This window comes from Canis aureus, chromosome 10, assembly GCF_053574225.1.
Source record: "Canis aureus isolate CA01 chromosome 10, VMU_Caureus_v.1.0, whole genome shotgun sequence".
NCBI classification, from domain to species: Eukaryota; Metazoa; Chordata; class Mammalia; order Carnivora; family Canidae; genus Canis; species Canis aureus.
Genome location: NC_135620.1, coordinates 53,088,045 through 53,096,609, shown reverse-complemented (window position 1 = coordinate 53,096,609; position 8,565 = coordinate 53,088,045). Strand labels below are relative to the sequence as shown.

At 45.5% G+C, this 8,565-nt stretch overlaps 1 pseudogene; it reads left to right on the top strand.

The window, feature by feature from the left end:
- The first annotated feature begins 247 nt into the window (after positions 1–247).
- On the top strand, positions 248–4,783 carry LOC144321536 (protein SPATA31F1 pseudogene; annotated as a pseudogene).
- The last annotated feature ends 3,782 nt before the right edge of the window (positions 4,784–8,565 follow it).

Here is an 8,565-nt window from a genome sequence, read left to right as displayed (position 1 = left end):
ATTTATTCATGAGAGACACAGAGAGAGAGAGGCAGAGACATAGGCAGAGGTAGAAGCAAGATCCATGCAGGGAGCCCGATGCAGAACTCAATTCTGGGACTCCGGGATTATGCCCTGAGCTGAAGGCAGACACTTAACCACTGAGTCACCCAGGCATCCCTGTAGGGCAAGTGTTTTGGGGACTTTCATCTACTTTTGTCCAGGTGAGATTTTCTTCTATATTTATTAAATTGAAAGATAGGAAAAGATGAAAAGCAAATATAAGGCGGTACATTACAGAGCCGGCCCAACGGTCACTTAGCCATGCAGGACATCTCTGGACAGGGAATACAGAAACAGTGTACCCTGTAACAATCTATTGGAGAACAGAGAGATTTCATCTGCCTGTCTGGTACCCAGCCTCCCAAGATGGTCCTTAACAATTCCACCATATGGGATCCCTGGTGGCTCAGCAGTTTAGCACCTGCCTTTGGCCCAGGGCGTGATCCCGGAGTCCTGGGATCAAGTCCCGCATCAGGCTCCTGGCATGGAGCCTGCTTCTCCCTCCTCCTGTGTCTCTGCCTCTCTGTGTGTGTGTGTGTCTATCATGAATAAATAAATAAACAGATCTTAAAAAAAAAACAATTCCACCATATATGAAATTTATATATATATATATATATATATATATATATATATATATATATATTTGTGTGTTCCTCATACTTTTTTTTACAAAAATGAGAGGACAATTTATACACTTATTTCACTTATATGCAAGAGCATAGATATTGATCTCAACCTTTTAATGGTTGCATAGTGTTCCATTGTGTGGCTAAATCGTAATTTAATTAACCAGCCTCATGGTTACATTGTTTTCATGTTCTTTTACTATTACAAATAATGATGCAGTAAACATCTTTGCACATAAGTCTTTGTGGGTTTATCTATTAGATAAATCCGTAGAATAGGAAATTTTAGGTCAAGGGCTATGCGCATTTTACATTTCCTATCCCTAATTACACTCCAGAAGTGTTCTTTCTTATGCTCCAACCAGAAGTCTGTAATAAAGCTTTTTCTCCACATCTTTCCTAATGCATTCCATAATCAAACTTTTTTTTCATTCTGAGAAAGATTTTCTTCTAGAAAATCACCTCAAAACAAGGAAAACAGAGTTGAAAACTGTATCTTGGGGCTCCTGGGTGGCTCAGTGGTTGACTGTCTCTTTCAGCTCAGGATGTGATCCCAAACCAGGGACTGAGTCCTGCATCAGGCTCCCTGTGAGGAGTTCTGGGATTGAGTCCCACATCGGGCTCCTTGTGGGGAGTCTGCTTCTCCCTCTGTCTATGTCTCTGCCTCTCTCTGTGTCTCTCATGAATAAATATATAAAATCTAGAAGGAAAAGAAAAGAAAGAAAGAAAGAAAGAAAGAAAGAAAGAAAGAAAGAAAGAAAGAAAGAAAGAAGAAAGAAAGAAAGAAAGAAAGAAAGAAAGAAAGAAAGAAAGAAAGAAAGAAAGAAAGAAAAGAAAGAAAGACTGCATCTTAGGTGAAACTAAGAATACCCAGAACTACAGTACATGACAATGAAAGGTAGTTGGAAAAAAATGTAAGTGCTCTGGCTCAGAAAATATAGTCCAGGGGATCCCTGGGTGGCGCAGCGGTTTGGCGCCTGCCTTTGGCCCAGGGCGCGATCCTGGAGACCCGGGATCGAATCCCACATCAGGCTCCCGGTGCATGGAGCCTGCTTCTCCCTCTGCCTGTGTCTCTGCCTCTCTCTCTCTCTCTGTGTGACTATGATAAATAAATAAATTAATTAATTAAAAAAAAAAAAAAGAAAAGAAAATATAGTCCAGCCCAGGAGATTCCAGGGTTCCTTTGAGAGTTTATGGATGCCATCAACCATCCAACCATTGTCCATTCTTCTCCATCATCCTCAAATGCTGATATTTTATCCTAGATGTGTCAACTGAGGATCACAAGAGGGCAGCACTAGATATAAACATCACAGGGACACCTAGGTGACTCAGTTGGTTAAGCATCTGTCTTTTGTTCAGGTCAAGATCTCAGAGTACTGGGATCAAGCCCCACATTGGGCTCCTGCTCAGTGGGGAGCCTGTGCTCGCGAGCTCTCTCTCTCTCTCTCTCTCTCTCAAATAAATCAATAAAAAACTTTAAATTAAAAAAAATATATGTATAAAATATATATATGTATAAAATATATATATATGTAAACATTACATTTGCACTTCTTATTCTTATTCATGGGTTGGAGAGCTAGAAGCAAGTTCTCACTTCCTGTCTCTTTAATTGGAACACAAATTCTTCCTCAAAAGACCCCTGGCAAATTTCCTCAAATATCTTATTAGTCAGACCTCATCCATATGTCCATCTTTAGATGCAAAGTAGTCTAGAAATTCTAACTCCAGCGGCAGTTGATTCACCATCGCTGGGGCCTGCCCCAGAAGATCCAGGAGTCCATCCAACTGCTCCTGTCCCCCACTGACAGTCAACTCTGTCCTGGAGCAGCACAGCCCTAGCCACTGTGCATGCTCCCCAACCTACAGCCCTAGAGGCACCTGGGGCCGGTGACCCATTCTCTCCAGTCACAGACCAAGTACCAGTCCCCATGCCACACTTGTTTGACCAGGCTAAGGCAATATTGCAGAGCCACATCAACTCCAAATGTGGGCAGATTCACCAGGGCAAGGTCCCTGCTTGTGTATGTAGCTCTTGGCAGTGCATAATTCCTGGGGGCCTGCAAGTGGCTCCCTTCACCTGCATCCCAGAAAGCAAGCCCTTGGAGCTACAGGCCACAACTGACCCTGCCCTACAACAGAAAGCTGGGGCCTGGATACCAACGGCCCTTGATCAACAGCAACAAGCCCCACCAGACCCTGTCACTGAACACATTAAGCTGCCCCAAGCCCTGTCCGAGGGAGCCATTGAGAAACTGGAGACGACTCTGAGGCACAAGTACCTTGCCTTCTTGTCAGGGCTGCCTGCTCTTTATTATGTGGCTCTCTCTAGGGCCATGGCACCGGCAATCTCTACCCAAGCTGTAATCACAGGAATGGTGCCTGGACCTGGCGAATTCCCTACTGAACCTCTGACTCAGATGATCTCATCTGAAGAGCAGTGCCTGAGTCCTGGGCCATGCTTTCAAGATGCCAACAAGACTTGTGCAGACACTGCAGAGGAGCGCCAGGTGGAAGAACAGGTGGAGCAAATGATCGAGGAGGTGCCTCTAGAAAGCCAGGCAGAGGCCTCTGAGCTTTACACACTCAAAAAACCCATCTTAGCCAAACTAAATTTCCATCTAAGAAAGAAGATCCTAGAGATACAACTGGGAATTCCCATAAAGGCAAGGGAGTCCAGAGAACAAACTGGGGCAACCCCAGACAACACATCCACACAGGAGTCTCTCAGGAGTCTAAACAATCAAGGAAAAACACTGCTCCAGGATCTCCCCATCCCACCAGATGCTCCTCGTGCCCCAGATCCAGAATGGCTTCACCTGAAAGAACAACTGGCCATTGAGTTAAAGGCAGTGCAGCAGAACCAGAAGCAGCCTAGTTCAAGAGCAGTACCTCATGGCTCCGCCCACTGGGCCTCCAAGATCTCACCGCCCAGCGGAGACATGAAGGAGGCCCAGGTGCTCTGTGTTCACCTGGAAGCCAGTGCGAACAGCCCCAGCCTGGAGGAGCCCTGGAGCCCTGAGCCCCAAAGCCCTGGCAAGAGCAAGGACTCCGCCCAGGTCCCCATGCTGGCAGAAAAGAGAGAGGACCCAGGGAAACCCAAATTGGCAGGAGACCATGGGGAAGGGGATGCAGGGTTTGCATGCTCCTTTACAAGAGAAATAAGCGACCCCGATGAAGCCCAGAGGCCAAAAGGGATACTTCTGAATAGGGCACCCCGCACCCCCCAGCGAAAGAGCCATAATTTTCATCTTGCTGCTCCCTTTGAACACAATACCCGGCATCACCCTCAGATTAAGCTTCCAGAGCCATCTCCAGGAATCCCTGGGGTTAAAGTTTCTGAGAAGAATGACCTGCACGACAGTCAAACCAAGCTCAATGTCATCTTCAAGCCAGCAAGGATTCCTAAGAATGTCCAGCCTATGGTGCCCCAGGCATCACAGGGCCAGCCTTTCCTGGGCCAACTCATTCAGGCTAAGCCTTTGCAGGGCCAAACTTTGAAAGGTCAGGTTTTGCAGGGACAGGAGATGCCAGTCCATACTCACAAGAGGCCCAGCCTTCCAGAAGCAGGCTTGAGAAGTAGGATGAAACCCTTCCTGTACTGTTTTAACTCCAAGATGAAAGGCAAAGGGCATAAGGAATCCATATTCTCTATAGCTGGGAAGGTGGCCAACCCCAGAAAAGAAAGTGTACAAAAGAGCCTGGCTCCAGCCAAAAGTCCGGTGGAGCAAATCAACACTGAGAAGACAAGAGGGGACTCCAAGGCCCAATCTTCCCCCACTGAGAAGCAGTTGGACCTGGCTTTCTTGGATGGACCCCATTCCCCAGACAGTAAGCTCCGGCACCGCTCCCATTCTCACCAACTCCATTCTGCCTCAGTCCTGGACCACCCCCGCCACTGCCCTCAGCACTGTCCTCAAGTGGCTTGTGTTACCCAACCAGAGAATGCACCCTAGGTCTCAACTCTCACCCCAGAGGGAAACGGTCTGCTCAAGAAGACTCAATACAATCAAAAGACTTTGTAGGCTCCCCAACATCTGTGTCCCTTGAAGAGGGCTGCTACTGTCATTTTCATTAATGTACAGGTGGGGCAGAGTGCCACCCAAAATACATCCTATATCTCTAAGCAAAGAACTGTCTGTCTCCTTCTCTCCACTGTGCTGTGTTAAGGGAAGGCATGAGGGGAGGCTAAAATGTCCTTCCCAACTAGAGAAGGAGCTCTAACCCACACTTAAGCTGGGTCAGCCTTCCACACAACTCCTCTCAGCCTACCCTGGACTGTGGATAAAGGGGCTTGAGCAGAGAAGGAAGGTAAGCTACGTAAAGGTCAGGCTTGAATTCTATCATGGCTTTCCATTGGTGTCCTTGGGCCCAGAGGAGCAATGTGGACGTGAGGAGGATAGTAGTGACAAGAAGGAATGGCCAGGAATCCCACAGGCAGAATTCACTGATGACTCCTGTAAAGGCCCACAGTCTGCAGGGTAGGGTTTTAGAGGAGTGCCACAGTGCTCCAACCTTGAGGAAGTACTTTGTGTTTATCAAAGCAGGTAGCTAATATGACAGGATATCAAAAGAAAATGATAGAATCCCCCCTCCTTGGCTCCCTGTTAGTAATTGGCAAGATCTTTCTGGAGAATTCATCTGCGAGGCTGCTGTAACTCTCTTGCCCAAAGCTTGCCTCCACTGCCTGCCAGCTGCGTGGAATGAGTGACTTTTGGAATAGAGATCACAGTAGGCCATGAAGAGGGGCTTGTCCCCCACTCCCAGGGCTGGCAGGGAGAGAATCAGGGAGTGGGAGCATGTAGATGGACGTCTGAGTACCTGAGACAGAGGCTGACATGTTCCTGACCAGGGTATGATAAGGGAACAAAACCAATTTACTGTGCACTCAAAAGAGTTTGGAGCCAGGAAGTCAACTCAAGGTTCAAATGCTTTGGGGGAAAGTAGGTGAGTACATCTGAGTTTCATTCTGCTTGCCCATAGAGTGATAAGGAACAATGGGTTGAGCTTTGTTATCCAAAAGCAATGCAAATTAATTCAAAATCAGAACACTTACCCTCTACCCTACCAAACTTGAACCAATGTCTGGTAATGGTATTACTGGAAGTACGTTTTTTTGCTTAGCCCAAATATGAAGTTAGTCACTGAGTTGTAATCTTGATATCTCTCAACTTTGCTCTTTTCCTCTTTTTTACTGCCCCTGTTTATATTCAGTTTCTCTTCCATTCTTGTCAGAATAATTTAAATAATGGCTCATATCCCCAGGGCTTAGAATAGTGGCTGGTCCAGAGTAGTATCTAAATAGTACTTGAAATAAAAGTCTGAACCTGGAGAATAGACAAATCACTACATTATATGATGAATTCTATGGAATGGGGGATCCTGTCACAGGAGGAAGAACTCAGCTGATAGGACCCCTAAGAAGGATAAGAATAAGAATGACTTTGAAAAGCATCTTATGTTCAACAATAAAAATATATGAGGACTTATACAATGGAGCTCATGATCTCATGGGATAGAGTCTCACATGCCGAAATTGTCTAATCAAAATATATGCTTAGGAGTCCAATATTCATCTCAAAATATATAAAAGTGAACAACTGATTCCTCACCCATCACTATCACATAATCACACATACATAACATGCTTCTATCACAGTATTTACCATGTCAGTGGCAACTCCATTTTACCATTTTCTTAGGACAAAAATTATGTCATCTTTGACCTTTTTTTCCCTAATAGTCCATATCTGATCCAGCAAGATAATCATGCTATCTCCACCTACAAAATGAATTGAGAACATGACCACTTCTTTCTCTGTCTGCTGCTAAGATTAGTACAGTAGCATCATAACTTATTTCTCAGCTTCTTACTGAGACCATACCTCAACACTCTGTTCTCAATAAAAAAGCCTGATGGTCCTCAGGGAGGGTCCTGGCTATGGATGATTAGATAGATAGATAGATAGATAGATAGATAGATAGATAGATAGATAATAGACAGGTAGATGTAAAACCATGAGATTGGATAGGATCACCAAGAGAATGAGTGTAAATAAAGAGATCTAAGGACTGGGCTCTGATACACTCTAACATTAACAAATCAAAGGCAGAAAGGTGGGGGGTGGAGGGGGGGTGGGGAATGCAGGAATCAATAAGCAGAGACTGTGAAGTAGTAGCCCCTGAGGTAGGAAGAAAAGCAGAAGAGTATAATATACTGGAAGCCAAGAACAAATATTGTAAAGAGAAAGTGAGCAACTGCATTAAAAGTTGCCAATCAGCCAATTAAGATGACTCAGAGATGATAGGTTAGCAACATAGAGATCATTTATGCCTTGGGGACAGACTCAGGTGAGTAGTGGAGATGAAGGTGTGATTGGAGTGGATTTAAGAGAGAATGGAGGAGCAACTAGTGATAGAAAGTATAATCAATGGTTTCAAGGGATTCTGTTCCACAGACAGGCAGAAAATGAGGGCGTAGAACAGAGCAAGATTTTTAAAAGTAGGAGACATAGCATGTTGGATATTGATGGAAAAGATCCAATGGAGAGGAATAAGTTGACAAGTAAGTGAGAGTACCCAAGAAGAGGGGTTGGCCTTGACTAAGCACAGACACTGCACTGGTGGTAAATAAAGAGAGAAGACATTAATGAGGAAGGACTTTGTATGTCAACAGAAGAGGGGCACCTGGGTGGCTCAGTCAGTTAAGCATCTGCCTTCGGCTCAGGCCATGATCTCAGGGTCCTGGGATCAAGCCCCAAGTCAGACTCCCTGCTCAGAGAGGAACCTGTTTCTCCCTCTCCCACTCCCCCTGTTTGTGTGTGCTCTCTTTCTCTCTCTGTGTCAAATAAATAAATAAATAATCATTTTAAAAAAGAAGAAGAAAGATTTCCCCAGTTAAGAGAGTGGGGACAAAGATCTAGAGAGGAAAAACAGGAGCTGGGAAAGGATCATAGCAAGTAGGGGGAAGGACAAAATGGAAAGCCAAAACCAGAGGTGGAGCAGAATCCTAGAAATTATCATGATGAGTTATTTTTAGGACCCAAGAAGTCAGTAGTAGCATGTGAGCCCAGGTGGGCAGAAAAGTGGTAGAAGTTGGTGATCATATGTGTGGAACAGTTGCTCTTGGAACACGGTAGAAGAGATGGGAGAGAAAGATCTAAATGCATAGTGCATAAAGAAGAGGAGGGGGCTTGAGACAGAGAAATAGGGCAGGTGTGGTATACTGGTGTTCACTCAGGGACTAGGGTGCTTTGGAGGTGGAAGGAGAGAACTGGAAGTCAAAAAGACAGAGGCTGCCCTGAGTGGATGGAAAGAATCTCTGTTTTGGACACTTTGTATCTCTCAAAAGGTAGCATCTCTGCATTCCCACATTCTGACCTAGCTCACAGGAGCCAAGAGCTAGAGGAAATACAGGAAGGGCTGTAGTTTTCCTATGACATGGTATGAGGGGAGATGGGACAACTCCATCTTACTAATTCCTAAGGAAATCCAGGATGACTCAACATCCCTTCAAACCAAGAGGTGGTGGTAGGACTCTCTTCCACTGATATGATCCAATGTGTCCACTGTTAGCAGGATGCAGAAAAACCAGGATGGGAAGAAACACTCTGTGCCTAAAGGATGGGGGGCCCAGGCCCTGCTGTGGCCTTCAGGGTAAGAAGGCACAAAGCCCAAGCCTGCTGAGCCAAAAAACCTCCAGGTGTTTTCCTAAAGCATTCCCAGAGATCACAGGAGGTCTTGTGACAGGCACATCCTCCCTGCCTAGTGGGAGTTGGGCAAACAGCCATAGAGCAAGGAGACAAGAGGGGGGACTCAGCGTGAAGGGAATAATCCAGAAAAGGTCACAGCAGCATCATGTGGGAAGCCAAGGTTAACGTGCACACATCCT